General features: G+C 35.8%; 1 non-coding gene across 1 annotated transcript; it reads left to right on the top strand.

The window, feature by feature from the left end:
• The first annotated feature begins 13,629 nt into the window (after nucleotides 1–13,629).
• trnae-uuc lies at nucleotides 13,630–13,702 on the top strand. The gene has a single exon. It is a non-coding gene; the product is annotated as a tRNA-Glu (tRNA).
• The last annotated feature ends 8,085 nt before the right edge of the window (nucleotides 13,703–21,787 follow it).

The raw sequence follows: 21,787 nt of genomic DNA, 5'->3' as shown, positions 1-21,787 counted from the left end.
AACCTCTCTGTTGCTATGCATATTTGGTCAACTCTCTTCTAAAATGTCCATCTGTGGAAAGGGACAGTCATAAAACCACCCCTTAGTATTCTTGTATGAATGAACAGTGGTGTATCAGTGTAAATGAGTCTGAAAACGAGACAATAGTCATAAATTGGTTATTATTGTTTATTTAATTTTAAACTGACATGTGCTTTGCTACCAATATATTTACGTGTAACCCCTATGTGTAGAATAGTCCTTATCTGCATTATTTGCGACTATCAAATATTGAGCACCACAACCTGGCACTGATCTGGTCTATCAGAGGAACATAAAATCACATAAACTCAGACTGTTAGTGTACATAGAACAAAAAAACAAGGTCTAATAAAGTGGACTAAACTGTACACTTAATATAAATGCTGCAATCAAGGTTTTTGGTTTTCTATAATATTTTATATATATATTTTGCTCTAGTTTATGAATAATTCTGACACTTTTACATAACTGTAGTGGGCTTGTGATTTCACCATTTTATGAGAACAAAAAATATTCTGTTTTGGTTGCACTTATACCACGTCAGTATCTGTTTCCAGCATGTTATCTTACTCACATACACTTTAGCCACTGACAAATTCCACAAAAGCAGTTGAATAAAATGTCAGCATATGCTCCAGACAACAGTGTTAACACAGACAACAGTTAATCAGCTGTGCTGTGTATGGAAAATAGTTGAAAATGGAGTCTAGGAATGTTACTAAACATAATCTACCTGTCATTGAAACAGTAACAGAAAATGAATGAACACTGTATTGTATGAGACAATGCAATTAAAAAGAAAGGAAATGGAAATAATGTTTTGATAATTACATTGTTCAAAGTTACAAATGCGTTATGTTTACACGCACAATATTATGTTCATAAACTGTACATGCTTTTCACATTTTATTGTAATTTTGATTCTATGTTTAGCAAAAAACTGTTCACTTTGGAGTAGTTTTTTTCTGAACACTGGATGGCCTCAGTTACAGAAAATATTCAGAAAGATTGCAGTGTGCTGAGATACTTAGTTATTAGACCACAACAACACAATGTCTTGCTTTGTCTAGGTCCTGTCCATTCCATTCAAGAAGAATCCTTTGACTTAGGATGAACACATGAGGTCAGTCTTAATAAACTCGCATTGATCCAATACAGTGTTGGGTTTCACTTCCAAAGAAAGCTCCTCTGTTTCTGACTCAGCATAAAAAAAACTATTTATTTGTACTGCTTGAGAATTTTTGGATGAAACTCCCATTTTTAGAAAAGCATAGCCTAGCCAAAACTACTAACAGCCCCTCTCTTGTTTCTCTTTGTGTTTATGATGACAATGGACATAAGAGGAAATGGTAAATTAGATTTATTTGTCTTACAGTCCAGCAGTAGAAACCCTTCCGTTTCAGGTTCCTCAGCACTGACCACCAGCTTGGCATCAGCTAGAGTCCTGCAGATGGCAAAGGCACCTGAGGATTTGTACTGTTCAGAACGCTGACTACAGCAGAGGCTGTAAATATGCCAGAAACAATTTATGAACAGGTACCGTATGTCTTTGCAAGGTAGCAGACAAGACCATTAGATACAATTCCATAGACAGAGAAAGTCGGAATTATGCTGAAGATAGAAGCCGAGATATATATATATATATACAGATAGAGTGAGAGTGCGAAAGTATTGGGTGATGTGTCTGTTTATTATTGAGTCTGAGATTTACGCTGCACTTTGCTTGAATGGTGATGGAGTGTTGAGGGATGCGTGAGTGAATTAAACCAAGAAATTGAGTTATAGCATTCAACCATTATTCTTTAAGTGCTCCTTTTACTATCTGAAAGACTAACTGAGTGGAGCACTGAAGAGGTTTCGAGCTTATAATTAAACTGGTATTACAATTGCAAATCTATTTTTGTCTCTCATACTTATGTGCACTGGGGACATTCATGTTTAAATCTTTAGAATTGTAAAAATGCATAGCTTACTAACTTATGTTCATTTACCTGTGATTTTTTATTAGGAAACGTGAAATAATCAGATAAACATGTATAAAAATTATATGCAGCAGAGTAGGCTCCACCTAGCAGGTAAGCACAGCATACTTACTGTTTCAATGGATGGCTAAAAACAGGTGTATTTTCATAGGGAGTGGTTTTAGTGGATGTAAGTAACAAATGCATGCAAACACAAATGTAACTAAATTAAGCTACAGCAGCCACATTGTGAAAGCTCTATTTTGCCTGACTCTCTTTCTGTCCCTCTCTCTTACTCTTTTTCTATTTAGCTGTTTCATTTAGATCTATATTTTACCTGGATTTCAGTAGGTACTGTACTCTGTGCAGACCCTATGTTTGTTCAAGTGTTAAAAAAGCGAGGGGTCGTGTTCGCCTGGGTGCCATGTTTGTGTCCAGATAAGATGATGCAGAGCCAGTTCCCCATTGGCTCTATATACTACTATAATTAGCCCCAGGCGGACAGCTTTAATGAGCAGGAGCTAGAACTGTGGAAAGGCTTTGGTTCAGATCACTGCGTTAGGCTTATGTTTATTTCGGTGTGTGGGTTTTAATGCGCGTCTCCAAGGATGACTGGTCAGCACTGATTATAGTAACGACCCCCTTACCCTGCCTAAATAACAGTCATCTGTGCCACAGTTAGTTATTTTACTCAAGGGCTATATATATTTTTTCAAAGCTGAAAATGACAGCCAAAGGAGTCTGGGTTTGTTTTTACCAGAAGGGTGCAGCTGATAAAACTCAACACGATTAGAGTGTTTTTCCCTCTACAAGTGAATCTGTTTATCAGGTTAAAATTAACAAGTGGCCCTTCTATTATTTGTATGAGTTATCATTTTAAAATATCTTGTATAAGGTATTTTAACACATCATTTAGTTTTTTGCGCTAATACTGGTTTATATATATATATATATATATATATATATATATATATATATATATATATATATATATATATATATATGAGCATTTATTGGGCTGTGTGGACTCTGTCTGACAGATGTTCCTCACCTTCTTAATCTGCCACCACCTGCTATATCAGTACATTGAGCAGTCAGCAATCAACTGCAGGCAAAAGGTCACTCCCCCTGACTCTGTTATTTCAAATGTGCTGCAGTTACTTTTTTTTTTGTCTCCATAACAAAAGCAAGTTAGGTTTATGAAACAATTCCAAGGAAATGTCTTTAGAAAAATTGAAAGAGCAAGTGTGGAATATACTGTAAATGTGTGAGCAATAATATAATTACATATTATCTATTTTGATTTTGAAGTTAACTACAGCCTGTTGTTTTGAAACTCAAATAAAAAAGCCTGTCCTTTCAGTGTTCCCTCAGTCTTTCCCCTAGAATACTGCTTAGACTAGACTCTATTGCTGTCACAAAATGGAGCTTTCTGTTACTTTCTGGATTTCTGTTTCTTTTGTACCACACTCATTTTCAGACAGTTCATTTACCATGTAATGTTAACTTCCAATTGGGTACCATGATGGATGTACCAGGGCATAATGTAAAGTTGGTAAAAAGGGATTAGCATCAATATATCAGTTTTTAGGTGGCTCCTTATACAGATTATACACATCTTTCAACTAATGAGTGCCTAATGTATATGTGGCTTGCAGGATTTTGACTGGCTAGAGTTTTTTGTTTTTCAAGGTGACTGATAGTGGGTAAAGTTTTGTGTTACCCTATTAATATTTAGAACAGCATCTTTTCTCTTAACATTTTTGTTGAAAGGCAACGTGACAGATAGGTAAGTGGACAAGGATGGTTTCCTTTACTGATTAGTAAGATGAAGTACAGTATTTGGGTCATTACTTTAGGTAGCTATCTATCTGGGAGAAGATCTTTGCCAAATATTAATCAAAGCCTTAAGAATCACTAAAACCTTCGCCACTATTATCCCAAGGAAAGACAACGTTTATCTGTATCTCTGAGTATTGCAACAGTGAAAGCGTTAATGTTTTTTGTTATAAGGTGCATATTAATTTAAGCAATATTGTGTGTCATTATTTGCATTTACGAGAAATTAAATCAAGAGCTTTTCAGAAGGGTCCTGAGCATTGTCAGGTCTTAGATCCTGAAGTTGGCTCATCACTTCCTTGCACTTCAATTATTCAAGTGCTGACTAAGTAGATCTACTCACTCCCTCACTTGCTTGGAAGTTATAAAACACTTTACTGTAGCAGGTAACACTGCTTGCTAAGGTCTTTATTAAAGAATTGTTTGCCTGCTAAAATTGCAAGGCTGGAGTCCATGCGGCTGTGTGTACTTAAACTTGTGGAGTTGTGGCAGTTGTTTGGTGTGGGTGCTGAGTTTTGTGCTTAAGGGAGCTGACATGGCACACTGGCTCAGATCAGAACTCTGTCGTTCACCTCAGCGCATAACCATGTGACAAAGACAGGCAAAGAAAATCAAAAGTCAATAAAATACCATCCATTTTCAAGCTTATAATAGTAACATTTGTAGTCAGCTGGACTCTTTTTATCACTTGAAAACAGCTCTTTTTAATTGCAAGGTTTTATTTTGCAGTTTGAAGGAATATTACTATATGAGAAGTCTGTGATTAAAAATGTAGTGTATAATGGTGTATAATTACTATAATGTGAGTTATTAGAGAAAACTTAAGAAATTTAGTCCTAATTCTTTTTCACATTTGTGGGTGAGTATCAAAATGTGGGTCTATAAAAAATAAACACAGAGAAGATTAGAATAGAAGAACAGAAAAACTTTTCTTTCCAGTCACGCCCACTTTAGGTTAATTCCAAATACAAATGCAGCTAGTACAAATAGATTGTATTACACCATAGCAGTTTCTATAGACTGATTGTTGTGGTTTCTATACTTTTCAATGCTGCTGACCTTCCTGGTTTCACTTTTAGGTACTTTACTCACATACAAAGAGGGATTACTAGTTTTTTCACACAAACACTTTATTGTACACAACCTCCAGCGCTGTCATGAGTAATGTAGGAAACCCTGAGTCATGTCATTCTTCTTCCTGATCTGTTATGTGGAAAAAAGGCTTAACAGTAAACCTTAAGTTATGTAATAAAGTTTACTGTATTACTACATGGGTATGGACAAATATGGATGATTTATGCAAATGTGGGTTTATTATTATGAAACCATACTCAACATAGAGCATAAAGATCAAATATATACTGTACTTGCAAATGTTTTAAAGCAGTGATGGTGTTTTAAATTACGTAAATCATCAGTACACCAAATGGATCTTTTACTATGTTTCCACACAACAACACAATCTGTGTATCATGGCAGATTTTGGTTCTTGATTTAAGACTTGAGACATCAGTAAAACAAATGTTTAGTAAATAAAAGTAATTTTTTTGGTGAAATTAATAATTTTTTCATTTCTGAGTAAAGAAAGGACGTTGTAAATAAATGTGTGTTGCGTTAAAGGTCATATATATATATATATATATATATATATATATATATATATATATATATATATATATATATATATATATATATATGTATGTATGTGCAAAATGACCACCACATAAGACCAAAAAAAAATTACAATTAAAAAGTGGAAAATTATATCTATCAGCATGAAACAAAAAATCCAGCTGCTATGTATGCCTCTAATTAAGTACTAGACTTGATTTCAGACTTCACACTTAGCTGGGTATGTTTAATGCATTGTGATGGCACATGGGTATGTATAAATTGGCATTTTATTTTATGACAAGAATTCAGATTGAATTGAGTTTTTTAAACAGAAGCTCTTAATTGGTTTTCTTCAAAACCACTTTTTTGTTACACAGCTGCATAATTGATGAACAGGTAGTGCTTACCATGGTGACTGATGGCCTTTTTTTCTGTAAGCAAACAGAAGCACTAAATGTAACCAGCTGAAAAATGCTGTGGGTCAGGTGAGAACTGAAAATAAGACCAGCCTGTGTGCACCATGCAAAATTGTAAAAAAAAAAAAAAAAAAAAAAAAGTGCCCTTCGTGAATATATACCACACTGACCAGATTTCTGATGTCTAATATTCAATGTGCCATATTCTCAGTTATAGGACTGCAAGGCAAAACCTTATGTCTATTTCATATCCGTATGCATAAGCTTCTGTCTTTAATAATACTACACTACAAGTCACTGCAGGTTGATACCATAAAGGTCAGACTGTCTGCACAGGCAAATTTACACAGAGATTTCAAGAGAGAAATCCAATTAGAGCATTACCTCATAGGGCAGAAACACAGCCACAACATTCTTTGTCAATTTTTCTGAGTTTTGTTGTCACCTGCATGGTGCGGAACTAAGCTTTGAAAACCCCAATAAGGCCGCACCTTTTTGCCTTGTTTTGACGTGTTTTGACAAGACCCTTCATTACACTCCACACCTAGTGGTGTACTTTTCTCTGGGTGGAGAGTACATCGGAGCCCAAATAATGCAGAAATTTGCTGGGACACACACTTACACAGTATTCATCTCTGTGGGGACCTATATTTATGTGCTAATATTATATTATTTTAAGCCAAAACCATAAACCAAACCCTAACCTTCACCCTAACCTAACCTAACCTAACCAATACTTAATAGCAAACCACAACCCTAACCATAAGTTTACACACTAAGTTTAGCATTAGTGCTAACCATACTGTACTATTACAACTATGTGAGGAAACTGATCTTTCGAAATATATATATATATATATATATATATATATATATATATATATATATATATATATATATATATATATACAGTGAGGAAAAGAAGTATTTGAACACCCTGCTATTTTGCAAGTTCTCCCACTTAGAAATCATGGAGGGGTCTGAAATTGTGATCGTCTTCTGTGAGAGACATAATCTAAAAAAAAAAATCCAGAAATCACAATATATGATTTTTAAACTATTTATTTGTATGATACAGCTGCAAATAAGTATTTGAACACCTGAGAAAGTCAATGTTAATATTTGGTACAGTAGCCTTTGTTTGCAATTACAGAGGTCAAACATTTCCTGTAGTTTTTAACCAGGTTTGCACACACTGCAGGAGGAATTTTAGCCCACTCCTCCACACAGATCTTCTCTAGATCAGTCAGGTTTCTGGCCTGTCACTGAGAAACACAGAGTTTGAGCTCCCTCCAAAGATTCTCTATTTGGTTTAGGTCTGGAGACTGGCTAGGCCATGCCAGAACCTTGATATGCTTCTTACAGAGCCACTCCTTTGTTATCCTGGCTGTGTGCTTCGGGTCATTGTCATGTTGGAAGACCCAGCCTCGACCCATCTTCAATGCTCTAACTGAGGGAAGGAGGTTGTTCCCCCAAAATCTCGCAATACATGGCCCCGGTCATCCTCTCCTTAATACAGTGCAGTCGCCCTGTCCATGTGCAGAACAACCTTCCGTGCCATGCATGATTTCAAACCATGACGTCTTAGTGTATTACCAACAGTAACCTTGGAAACGGTGGTCCCAGCTCTTTTCAGGTCATTGACCAGCTCCTCCCGTGTAGTTCTGGGCTGATTTCTCACCTTCCTTAGGATCATTGAGACCCCACGAGGTGAGATCTTGCATGGAGCCCCAGTCTGAGGGAGATTGACAATCATGTTTAGTTTCTTCCATTTTCTAATGATTGCTCCAACAGTAGACCTTTTTTCACCAAGCTGCTTGGCAATTTCCCTGTAGCCCTTTCCAGCCTTGTGGAGGTGTACAATTTTGTCTCTAGTGTCTTTGGACAGCTCTTTGGTCTTGGCCATGTTAGTAGTTGGATTCTTACTGATTGTATGGGGTGGACAGGTGTCTTTATGCAGCTAACGACCTCAAACAGGTGCATCTAATTTAGGATAATAAATGTAGTGGAGGTGGACATTTTAAAGGCAGACTAACAGGTCTTTGAGGGTCAGAATTCTAGCTGATAGACAGGTGTTCAAATACTTATTTGCAGCTGTATCATACAAATAAATAGTTTAAAAATCATATATTGTGATTTCTGGATTATTTTTTTTTTTAGTTTATGTCTCTCACAATTTCAGACCCCTCCATGATTTCTAAGTGGGAGAACTTGCAAAAAAGCAGGGTGTTCAAATGCTTATTTTTCTCACCACTGTATATATATATATATATATATATATATATATATATATATATATATATATATATATATATATATATATAAAGCATGCCATTTTAAATATAAAAAGGACTAGCCTTTCTGATTAAGCTCTGGCCAGACAGGCTTCCTCTGTTTTCCATGTCATTTGATCAGTAATCTGAGCACGTTGCACAGGTTGCTCAACATAAGCACAGACAAACAAAGTAGAGTCATTGTTTAAGACAATGTCTCCACAACACATCTTAGAACACTGTGTTAAAATCTGAGTGAGACATTGTTTTTATAAAACCACAAATCTGAAGTCACATTTACAATATATGTATTGCACTAGACAAGTAATTACAAAGTAGCAAATTATATAAAAGTGTAATCAGTTATATATTATTTTTTCAGTTCACATTTAGCTGACATGTTTAATGATTTTTTCAGCCTCATGACATGCTCAAATAACACAGTAGTACAATACAGAAAAAAAGCTAAATCTCTAGAACTTTCTTGTACACAAAAAACCCTGCAATTTCTTACATAGTAAAGTGAACAAAATGAAACAATAAAGCTGATGTTCTGTGTTTTAATATAATTTGTAATGTCCAATTAGTAGATAAAAAAGACAAGAAATTGTTCTTAGAGTTTAAATCTATGTGTTTACAGAATACAAAATATCAAGATTTTTTAGGTTCTTTGTGGCAGAAATTAAATCATTTAAGATCTTTTTCTATGAAATCACTCTAAATAACCTTCATTTTGAAGTGTGTAGTTTGTTAAACTGGTTTTACTTTTCCATTGTAGAAAACATAGGATAGTAAACATCAGAGTGGTAGATGGCACTCTTTTTGCCATCCATTTAATTACACATGTTTTCCAGAACAAAAAACTTTTGAGGTTAAAACCCTGCACCTGCATCTTTGTAATTTTTATAGAATAGATGTTACTGTGAAACCAAAAAGTGGTATTTATGGTATTATACACTCACTTGTCCCACCAAATAATTTATGCCCTGCCTTCCATTGTTTTGAAAAACTATATATGGTTCATATGTCTAGCTCAGCCTAATGGATGAGGAAGAGACTCAACAGCACAGTATTGCAGTGGGCACTGGGAGCACTGAATCCTCAGGAGATCTCTCTCTCTCTTGCTCATCTATCAGACGAGGCGGACCGTGGAAGTTATGATGGTGCTCCCTGCTGGCCCTGGGTCGCTCCAAGGCTTGAATAAGGCCCCTAACCTCCCACCCTCATTCACGTAGAGCCTACAGCTGAGCCTAGCCGGTAATTGTAGACATCAATAAAGCTTTCACATCATATCTTTTTCCCTCTCTTTCACCCAGCCAGGATGGGTCGAGGACATCATAATTTAATTGAGAAGAAAATGGGACTGAGGCTGAAATAATATCTATATTACCCACAGAGCTGAGAGGATGAGGAGGGAGAAGCTGTCCAGTTTGCAAGAGCCAATGACTTCTGTTTCTTTCTTTATGGTCCAGCCTTCCAATTTCCGTGCAGTGATCAGCTGCAAAGAAAGGAAATGGATCTATAACTCATTTACTCCGACCACCAATGCATGGCCAGAGAAGAACTTTAGTTTCTTAGTAACCTACATATGCATTCATAAGGTGCTTAGTGCATGGCCACTGTTAAAGGGATGCGCTCATCATTATGACTTAAAGCCATGTTTGTTTTGTCCTTGAGTTTATGACATGGCCATTTAGAACAAGTCTGTAAATTACAGCATGAACTATTTAAATTATTAAATACTGACTATTGCCTTCCCTTCCTATATATAAGAAGACTGTGACAGCAGAAGAGGCCTTCACATTCTTAAGAAATTGCAGCTGACATAAAATCAAATGCCAGGATGGACTGGATTTCTAATACGTTCCAACAAAGGATGTTCTTCCTATAAAAGCTGATGAATGACCATTCTGACACAGGAGTAGACCAAACAAACTGCAACACACCATTAGATCAGCAGAAAGGATATGTAGCAACCTGCCGACCCCCGGGATTTGTTCACTTCCACAGCAAACATAAAAAAAATCATTCTCTCACACCTCCAGAGGACGTTTCAGATCAATGTCTGTCAACACCACTAGAAACCATAACAGCTTCTTTTCACATGAATAACAAGAAAGAAATAAGACAAGCACATGGCTCATCAAATGTCAGTTACATTTTCAAAAGGCATTTTTCTTACTCTGGTAATATTTGAGCTTACTGTAGTAGCCATTGCAGTCTTACTGAGTTGCAACTGTATGACCACAATGAATGATGATCACCAATAAAATTCAGTATACAACACTTCTAAAAAACAAACAAACAAACAAACAAAAAACGTCTGATTTCCTACGACGGCGTATTAGGACCACTATGGGATTATAAAAAAAAACATGGAAGGGGAGGTGCAGGGAATTTCCAATTTTAAAACTCATCAAAACAAGACAAAACTCACAAATTTACGAGAAATAAACTTAAAGTTTTAGAAAGGTTTTGTGTATCACCTCATACAGAACATCTTAGTGTTGTAAGTCGACATTTTCAAGTTTAAAACTCAGAATATTAAAACTAATATAATTAAAAATTACTTCAACCTGAACAATTTTTAGCACTTTTTTTTTAAACTCAAATGTGTGGGGTTTGGATTTCTATCAAGTAAGTAAACCGCATATACACTTTGCAAGGTTGGACAGACGTCACTTGTTTCGCATTATGCTCTTGGATTTAGCAACAAGGAAATACTTATTTTAGCCCATACATATATTATCATCATACTGAAAATTTTTTTCCTTCATGTAAACTTGGAAATTTCGACTTACAACTTGAAAATTCTTATTTCTAAACTCGGAAATTTCCCCTTCCCTTCCAGTTCTTTTTTAAAATCCTGGCTGTAATACACCTGTAATACAAATAGCTGTAATACACCGTCGTATTATATGCGTGTACACCTAAAAGACTGCAGTGTTACACTCAATGTGTAAATCAGAACAGATTTGATATTAAATGCACCCCCCATACTTTATTTTTCTAATAAAGCATGGGTTTGATTGAGAGAGCAGGATTTAGACATGAAATTCAAATTTAGATGAGCTTCAGAGGGCATCACGTCTGCTTGTGAATTTCAATGTGAATAAGGTATATTAAAACAGACAGTGAGAGAGAGAAGAGAGAGAGAGAGAGAGAGAGAGAGAGAGAGAGAGAGAGAGAGAGAGAGAGAGAGCAGTCAAAATGCAAACTGTCAGTAATAAAGTACCTTCATCTCAAAGGAAAAGATTACTGATAGCTACTTATTTCTCTCAACCATTCAGATCAGAATTAAGTACAGACTTTGCAAAACAAACCTAATACTTTTACTGCTTAAAAACACTGCTATTTAGAAATAATTCTAGGCGTCCTTGAGACAGATAATACCTGCTCAATTCCTGTTTACTTTGGAAAGCCACCGATGTGGGTTTCAACATTGGCATAGAATTTGACAAGAGAAAGCCATATGGCTATAGCAGATGGTTAGGAGCATCTGTGAGACCTTCAGTAGACTCATGCTATTGTTCTTTCGCACAACTATGTCATGGTTATTGTGGTAACAATGCTGTGTGTACACACTGAGTGCACAGTAGTAGTAGTTAACTACACCATGGTGGAATTACATTGTAAACTGCTGCATGCCTAAATCAATGGAAGAAATAACAAATCTGGTCAAATATAATTTATAATTTACAGGTCCTTTGATATTGTTTTTTTTGACATTTTGATGTTACTCCTGCATCTCCTACATCTCCAAGTTTCAGCATACAATTTTCCAGGCTTTGTTTACTTTTTTCACAGAAAGCTGTATGTGTCCCTTAAATAAAAAATAAATAAATAACATACTGAATTGTATCAGAAAATCACTTTTTAAGTTAAAAAATTATTTTTTTTATAGTGGGAAGCATATGAAAAACAGTATTGTCTGTGTTTGTGTGAGTCCATATTGGGGACCAAAAGAATTTCAGACTGTGATTTTTATAAATACCAACAATTTGCCAAATGTTTTTTATTATACATCTTGCTATACATCTCACCTGTTTAATTTGTATCTAAATACTTAGTATTTGTTTTTTATCTGCGACTCGTTCCATTCAATGTTGTGGAACATCTTTTAAATAAGTTTTTAATGTAAGTAAGATTATCAAATTATATTTTTTCCCTTCACAAACCACTCCTTTTTTTTTAGTTTTAGTTCTTATTTTAAGTTACAAAGTGAAGATTAGCCTGACAGTGGAGATTCTTTAAAAAACTGATAAATAAGTGTCTCTTCAAATGCAAAACTGCCATATCAACAATTACATTAGTTGATAATTACATTCTTTAACAAAATAAATGTTGAAAGCCCTTCATTAAATCTATGTGCAAGGTGCAAGGTGTAACAATAGAAAGAACGTTTTCTGAACAGATTATTATAAATTTATAAAATGTTAATAAATAATATTTTTACTTATATTATTATAGATTATTAAAAAAAATGAAATAATATGAATCTCTTGTCACCTAAACAATTCATTTTTAAATATAAAACCATAATTCTATACATAAGCAGACAATAATTTGAAGAGTTGGTTCTATTTGCAGACACATGTGAGAGGATTAATGCACCTTTATCAGACTGCAGATTGATGAAAGAAAAGTGTCTGTCATTATTGAATTATTTTATATCTAGTAAATTGCCACATAGTGCTCTCTTCTTTATTGCAACAGAGCACTGAAATTATGATCTGTGCTGTTATAATTATAAATAATGTGCCATGTTGCATAATAGGCAAAAATGTGTGTCTGCATCTTTAGTCTCATTAACATGCTTCTGAGTGCAGAGCCAAAGGCGGATGGTCAAGACTGAATGTTTAGTGGTTTGTAATGTAAAATGGATGCTCTAATTAAAGCCTGCCAGTACTGATTTTGGCCCTTGTCACTGGATGATGGCTCAAGGCCAGGAGGTGGATTACAAAGAAAATGAAGGAGGAACTACAGATTTAACACTTAAAGGTTTCGTAATTTCTTAAGTTCTCTAGACTATTTTTAAATCAATTGTGCTCAAAAATGTCTGTTCATGACGTTGAGCTATCAACCTAAACAAAATCTATGTGATATAAAAAAAATCTAATATTTTTATTAAAATACTGCAAATGTGACAGTGATGTGCTGTAATTTTACAGATTATTGTATAGTGATATATTAATGACTGTGAAAACATTATATTAAAAGTCACAGTGGTTAAACATCCCCCAAGGTACAAATCCTGAGCCCCCTTTAATACTCACAAGACCTTTATGGCCATAATGATCAGAATATAGGATCACTACCTGCACTCTAAACTCAACGTCATGGTTGCTTTGTTTCACAACCTCAGCACATCAAGTCTTGGTGTTCCATTACTTATAATCATTTAGCATGATATGCACTCTTACTGAGTCACACCAAGATCAATCTGCAATCAGGTATAACACTAATGGGAGCATATTGATACATTGATAACGTATAGTGCCAAGGTCCCCTGGTGGTCTAGTGGTTAAGATGCAGCGCTTTCACCGCTGCGACCCGGGTTCGATTCCCGGTAAGGGAACCATCCCCAGCCACTCTCAGTGCCGGTCCCAAGCCCGGATAAATTGGGGAGGGTTGCCTTAGGAAGGGCATCCAGCGTAAAAACATGTGCCAAATCAAAACGTGCGGAGGATCCGCTGTGGCGACCCCTAACGGGAGAAGCCGAAAGAAAGTTTAGTGACAATAATAAATATAGCTGCAAGCAGCGATTACCAGGGTTTAAGCACTTAAGGCATTGAGGCTCATAAGAAAAAAACATAGGAACATTAGGAACCCCCAGTGGTCAATTTCTTTTAAAATTATTAAAGCCCTTTAGGGCCATGGGTTGAACATGCCCACTGAGATTTCTTTTTGATCGGTGTCCATTAACCTTGTGTAATAGGTGCTCGAAATTCATTGGCTAATGCCGGCCATGTTTTTTGAGATACGTAAATGTCCTCATAGATCCTTGTGTCACACACGTTTCAGGTTGATTGGATAGTAGTTATAACCGTTTTTATTCTTTTCCCTTGTTTAGCGCCACCAAGTGGCAAAGCTACTTTATTTGACCAAAGATTGAACTTATACACACGTGTATCAAATTTCTTGAAGATATCTTATTCCGTTCATGAGTCATAGAGATTTTAGAAAAAGTGGCCCCACCTATTTCAAACATTTTAAACACTTTGCAACAATGAGTTGAATGTTCAACTATCTTAAAATAATTTTGTGAATGCTATTCACTGCCCAGGAAACATTTCTGCACTGGCTTGGTTTGATTGGGTAAAAACCATAGGACTAGTTCGCAAAAGTAGGTTTTCAACATGTGTTTTTTGGACTGTAGCGCCCCCATAGGCCAATTGGGTTGATACTTTGTCAAGATTTCCGCAAATTAAGCTCTACCATTTGGCCAAGTTTCCAGTTTCTAGGCCTTACAGTTTGGTCTGCACGATCAGTTTTAGGGCGTAATAATAATAATAATAATAATAATAATAATAATAATAATAATAATAATCCCTACAATTACAATGGGGTTTCTGCAATTCATGCTTGAACCACTAATAACCAGTCAGCTTAAATTCACTGGTAAGTAAGTAAGTAATTAAAGATGGTTTAAAGTGATGGTATTTACAGTAAATGACCCAAGCCTGAGAACTAAAATGTGCACTCCAAAGAGTTTTTATATATTTTTAGAAATCACATATATTTTTTATATTTTATCATTCCATCACAGAGCACATGTGTACAACACACTTATCCACACCCAGGGACAAAGTAGCTCACTGTTATACACTGTAATAGTTCAAATTAGGTTATATAAAATGTTTTTTCAAATATGTTAGTAAAACGCATCAAAGAGCAGTGTACAGAAAATTGTGGTTTCTTAACGCAACAATATCAAAATATTTCTCTGCAACTTTGTTGTTTTTGAAAAAAGACAAAACATTTCACTTGTAACATGGTGCCTAAAGAATGCACTACTTTTTTTGTCCTGTAGTTCTGCAGCATATGATATGTACAATATATAGTATATTAATATCTATGTATGTATGCCAATTCATCACTGTTCCTTCTTTGGACTACTTTTGATAGATACTGACTGCTGCAGACTGGTAACACCCCACAAGAGCTGCAGTTTTGGAGATGCTCTGACTCAGTCATCTATCCACTACAATTTGGCCCTCGTCAAAATCGCTCAAATCCTTACGTCTGCCCAGTTCCCTGCTTTTAACACATCAACTTTGTGGACAAAATGTTTACTTGCTGCCTTGTATATCCCACCCACTAACAGGTGCCATGATGAAGAGATAATCAGTGTTATTCACTCACCGGTCAAAATGGTATAATGTCATAATATTATGTCTGATCAGTGTATGTATGTATGTATGTATGTACAGTGGTGTAAAAAAGTGTTTGCCCCCTTCCTGATTTCTTATTTTTTTGCATGTTTGTCATGCATGTCACTTTATTGTTTCAGAGCATCAAACTAATTTAAATATTAGTAAAAGATAACACAACTGAACACAACATGAAGTTTTTAAATGAAATTAATTATGTTTTTATTATTGAGGGAAAACAAAATCCAAAACTACATGGCCCTGTGTGAAAAGGTATTTGCCCCCCTGTTAAAACTGTGGTTTATCACACCTGAGTTTAATTTCTGTAGCCACACCCAGGCATAATTACTGCCACAGCTGTTCAAATCAAGAAATTTCTTAAATAGGACCTGCCTAACAAAGTGAAGTAGACCAAAAGATCCTCAAAAGCTAGACATCATGTCGAGATGCAAAGAAATTCAGAAACAGATGAGAAAGAAAGTAATTAAGATCTATCAGTCTGGAAAAAGTTATAAAGCCATTTCTAAAGCTTTAGGACTCCAGCAAACCACAGTGAACCATTATTCAAAAATGGCAAAAATATGAAACAGTGGAGAACCTTCCCAGGAGTGGCCGGCTGACCAAAATTACCCCAAGAGCACAGCGACTTCTTATCCAAGAGGTCATGAAAGACCCCACAACAACATCCAAAGAATTGCAGGCCTCAGTTAAGGTCAGTGTTCATGACTCCACCATAAGAAAGAGACTGGGCAAAAATACTCTGCATGGCAGAGTTCCAAGACGAAAATTGCTGCTGAGCAAAAAGAACTTAAAAGCTCATCTCAGTTTTGCCAGAAAACATCTTGACGATCCCCAAGACTTTTTGGGAAATACTCTGTGGACTGACGAGACAAAAGTTTAACTTTTTGGAAGGTGTGTGTCCAAATAATCCAAATAATAATTTTTGGAAGGTGTGTGTTTCAAAAAAAGAACATCATAACAACAGTAAAATATGGTGGTGGTAGTGTGATGGTCTGAGGCTGTTTTGCTGCTTCAGGACCTGAAAGACTTACTGTGATAAATGGAACCACGAATTCTGCTGTTTAGCAAAAAATCCTGAAGGAGAATGTCCGGCCATCTGTTTGTGACTTCAAGCTGAAGAAAACTTGAGTTCTGCAGCAGGACAATGATCCAAAACACACCAGCAAGTCTACCTCTAAATGGCTGAAGAAAAACAAAATGAAGACTTTGGAGTGGCCTAGTCAAAGTCCTGACCTGAATCCTATGGAGATCTTAAAAAGGCGGTTCCTGCTTGAAAACCCTCCAATGTGGCTGAATTACAACAATTCTGCATAGATGAGTGACCAAAATTCCTCCACAGCGCAGTAACAGACTCGTAGCAAGTTATCGCAAACGCTTGATTGCAGTTGTTTCTGCTAAGGGTGGCCCAACCAGTTATTAGGTTTATGGGGCAAACACTTTTTTTCACACAGAGCCATGTAGTGTTGGATTTTGTTTTCCCTCAATAATAAAAATTCATTAAAAAACTGCTTGTTGTGTTCACATGTGTTATCTTTTACTAATATTTAAATTAGTTTGATGATCTGAAACATTAAAGTGTGACAAACATACAAAAAAAAAAGAAATCAGGAAGGGGCAAACATTGTTTCATACCACTTTATGTATGTATATATATATAAAAAAAAAGAAACAAGTAGAACTCCAATGCCAGCAGTGTGTTATAGGATTTGCCAACTACACCTAGTTTAGTGCCTTTTTATTACTACTTTGTATGCCTGAAAAACCCTTAAAGTATATCTTGCCCATGTTTGGATCAATTCCAAAATGTAATCTGTTCATCTGGTGGCAGCAAAGGTTTCCATACAAATCCTACATTTCCTACTGATATCTGAGATTTTGAACAGATGGAAAAATGTACTGATGGACATATGGTACCATCTCTGACAAGCGGGTAGGATGCTTTTAAAGAAAAATGATTTTAGTCATTTGACCTTGCTGTGACCATTGTCCTGTTTGGATCAATACCAAAATCGAATCAGTTTATTTGCTTGTTGCAATGATAATTCTATAAAGTCTACTAATATCCAACCACTTCTTCTTTAGATATATTTTTAACGAGATTCTCAGATGAATGTATGAGAGCACAGACAAATGGATGCATGGACAAATCACAGAAAAATCACAGAGCGGGGCCAGCGAATGCTGAGACGCATAGTGCACAGAGGTTGACAACTTTCTGAGGGGGGATTATGATGGGATGTTTTTCAGGAATTGGGCTTGGCTCCTAAGTTCCAGTAAAAGGAACTCTTAATGCTTCAGCATACCAATACATTTTGGACAATTTCATGATCCCAACATTTTGGGAACAGTTTGGGGATAGCCCGCTCCTGTTTCAACATGACTGTGCACCAGTGCACAAAGCAAGGCCCATAAAGACATGGATGAATGAGTTTGGTGTGGAAGAACTTGACTGGCCTCCACAGAATCCTGTATATATTTATACAGGGTTGGGCAAAGATACATCAAAATGTATTTTGAAGTAAAATACTAAATACCTTAACTGTATCTAAACTTTCTTTCAGCTTCTCCTATTAGGGGTCACCACAGCCGATCATCCGCATGTTTGATATGGCACATGTTTTTATGCTGGATGCCCTTCCTAATGCAACCCTCCCCATTTGTCCGCACTTGGGACCGGCACTAAGAGTGGCTGGGGAGGGACCCTTCTTATCTTGAACTTCAATTGTATCAAAACTACAAAATACAGCAGCCACAAAATGTATCAAAATACATTTTTGTATTTTTGTATTTTAAAACGCTAAAAAATTTCTACAAGAGAACATGAAATTTTATTTGCAAACCTTCCATCAATTGGCCTATTTGATCTCATTCACTATTACACTACTCAGCTGATTAAGTAAACAACGTTTGATAGCAACATTTGATGTTAACGCTTGATTGGTGTTCATCTAGCGGATAACCTCACCTGGGCACTCAACACCAGTTCCATCACCAAGACAGCCCAGCAGCGTCTCTACTTCCTAAGAAGGCTAAGGAAAGCTCATCTCCCTCCCCACATCCTGACCATGTTCTACAGAGGGACTATTGAAAGCATCCTGAGCAGCTGCTTCACTTTTTGCGGTTTGGGAACTGCACCGTCTCGAATCACAAGACCCTCACGATAGTGAGGACAGCTGAGAAGATCATAGGAGTCTCTCTCCCCTCTATCATGGACATTTACACCACACGCTGCATCCGCAAAGCCAACAGCATTGTGGACGACCCCACACACCTATCACACACACTCCTCACCATCATGCCATCAGCAAAGCGGTTCCGAAGCATTAAGGCCGTCAGATCCAGATTGTGCAACAGCTTTTTCCCGCAAGCCATCAGGTTCCTCAATACACAGAACTGAAACTCACACACACACACACACACACACACACACACACACACACACACACACACACACTCACTAAACGGAGTGTTACTGAACTGTACAACCTGAACTTAAACACACACTTATTACTCATCTCAATCCATTCCACCAACATTTATTTATTATTTATACTTAACCATATTATACCGTTCACATGCTTTTTTTTGCACCTCTCGACTGCTGCTTCTGCTGTTTTTGCACTGCATTGTGTTTGTTTACAGTTACTCTTGTACATAGTCTTTTATATTCCTCTTTGCACAGTACTGTATATTTAGTGTATACAGTAGGTTTACTGGTCAGTGCTATCTTGTGTTAGGTGTATTGTCCCACACTGTCTTGTGTTGTCTGTACTGTTTTTTGTCTGCACTGTTTGCACTAGGTTGCACTCGATGCACTTTATGTAGCCTTATGTTGTGTGTTGTAGCTCTATGTTGTTTAGTGTAGCACCAGGGTTCTGGAGGAATGTTGTCTCATTTTTACTGTGTACTGTGTACCACTGTGTATAGTAGAAATGACAATAAAAGCCTCTTGACATGACTTGACTTGACTTGACTTGAACAGCTTTTCTCTGGCAGAGTCAAGCAATAAATCTGACATATGCAACCAGCTAACAGATCAAATATTCACATTCATAATCCCTGTGATCTCCCAGATAAAGATTAGTTTTAAAGTACCCAACAGTTTAATGTTTGCAAATTATTCATAATTGTATCCTTGTTTGGTTACTTGGTGTTTGGTAATGAAGGGCTACTTTACATTAGCAACACTGACTCAATGACAGACAAGTCATTCATAAGAAAACAACTGATGGCACCTGTATACAATAACAACTAATTCAACTAATGCATCATTTGATTTTTAATCATAAACATAATAAAATATTATGTGTTAGACAGTCATTCTTGCATTTTTATCCTACCAAACAGCTACTTCAGTTAGGGTACAATATTTGGCAATCATGTCATCATGTAGATTAGATTTCTTACAAAGTATTTTACAGTATTTTAAATACTAAATACAAAAATATGAAACACAAGTATTTTGATACAAAATGTGAAGCCATTTTATTAATCCTATTAGATACAAATTACAAAATCCTATTTTATATTTGAAATATGTATTAAAATACGTATACGTTTAATATTAAAATACCTAGATAGATAGATAGATAGATAGATAGATAGATAGATAGATAGATAGATAGATAGATAGATAGATAGATAGATAGATAGATAGATATTAATCCCCCATTTATCGCGGTGGCTACATTCCCAAACCGCCCACGATAAATAGGAAAAGACGATAGACGGACGCCACCCAAAAATGCTATTTTATGTATACGGTACTGTACTGTATTAAGATTTTACCTCATTTTAGAATTATAATTATATTTTTGTGTGTGTACGCATTAATAACTGAAAAATGGTTTTGAATCACTGAACATTTGATTTACTGATGCGCCAAGTCTCAAAGCAAGCAGCAAAATCTGCCAAAAGTGAGTACACCCTTCACATTTCAGCAACCATTTTAGTACATCTTCTCAATGGGCAATACTATAGAAATGAAACTTGTGAAGCTTGTATAGCTGTATAGATTTACTGTCCTCTAAAAAACTCATCATACAGCCATTATTGTCAAAATATTGTAATCTTTATCATGTGTTGTATGTATTCAAGTACAGTATGTATTTAAAACACTAGACAATGCCTGACCTAATCTCAGTTCTCTCTCCCTCACTCTCCCACTCTTTTTTACCCTCTTCATGTGACAGAATGATATTCCTGTTTCACCCAAAGATTTCATGGATGAAAGGATCCAATCAGTTTTCTCTCCTGACAAACAAATCAATTTTTATAGACCTGAAAGTTGCTGGTCTTGAAAATTGTTAAAATTCTTTTGAAGAAGCAAAGAAAGACACTCTAATCCATCCATTTTAGCACACTGGACTGGTATTGACAAGCCAGACCACGCTATACAGTATACTGAATACATATATATATATATATATATATATATATATATATATATATATATATATATATATATATATATATATATATATCAGAATCAGGTTTAGTGGCTAAGTGTTTTGACATACAGTATGTGTTTTAAATATGTGTAGCACAATGAAAACTGCCTAATCTATAATTTGGAATAAAATAAGCTCCTGAAGTGTGTCATATATGTACTGCAGTGTACAATTTATTTAAACATGTGATTATTTCTTTTGGGATTTTTTTTTTCTGGTCATGAAACCAATAACAAACTATAATAATAGTTTACTTTATACTTCATTTAATCTGCTCTTTTTCTTCTGCTATAAAAAAAAATCAAAAAGTCATCTTGAGCTCTCATTAGATCAAATTCATCCGCATTATTTCCCCTGATATCAGAGTTCATCAACAAGCTAGAATTTCATCATAGTCTTATGTGTTAGTGGTCTCAGCAGGCTCTGGGTTTGTTTGTGTACAGGCAAATGGGATTCATTCAAGAAGAAAATAGCCCGTAAATAATGACAATAAAGCTTTATGATGAAGAGTGAAATAAAAACTTCCTAACTATGTCTCTTTGTGTACTTTGGATAATAGCAATCTAATATTGGATAGACTTTAAAGAAGAGGATGGGAGAGATGGTTCTAAGTGGACAAAATACTTTTTTAGGGCAGTGGTTCCAGTAGATTACCATGTCAGGAGGTGAGAAACTTATACTGGTGACCATGACCATGCTTTATGACTACTTGAAGATATTTGAGTAATAAATACACAGCAGAGATATTTTAAAGACTACATGGGACGCCTGGCCTCCATGAAACTTTGTTATAATACAGCAATAACCAATTCCATATTA

This window comes from Silurus meridionalis, chromosome 7 (assembly GCF_014805685.1).
Source record: "Silurus meridionalis isolate SWU-2019-XX chromosome 7, ASM1480568v1, whole genome shotgun sequence".
Lineage (NCBI taxonomy): Eukaryota > Metazoa > Chordata > Actinopteri > Siluriformes > Siluridae > Silurus > Silurus meridionalis.
Note: the sequence above shows the minus strand (reverse complement) of the source record. Positions and strands in the feature narration are given on the sequence as shown.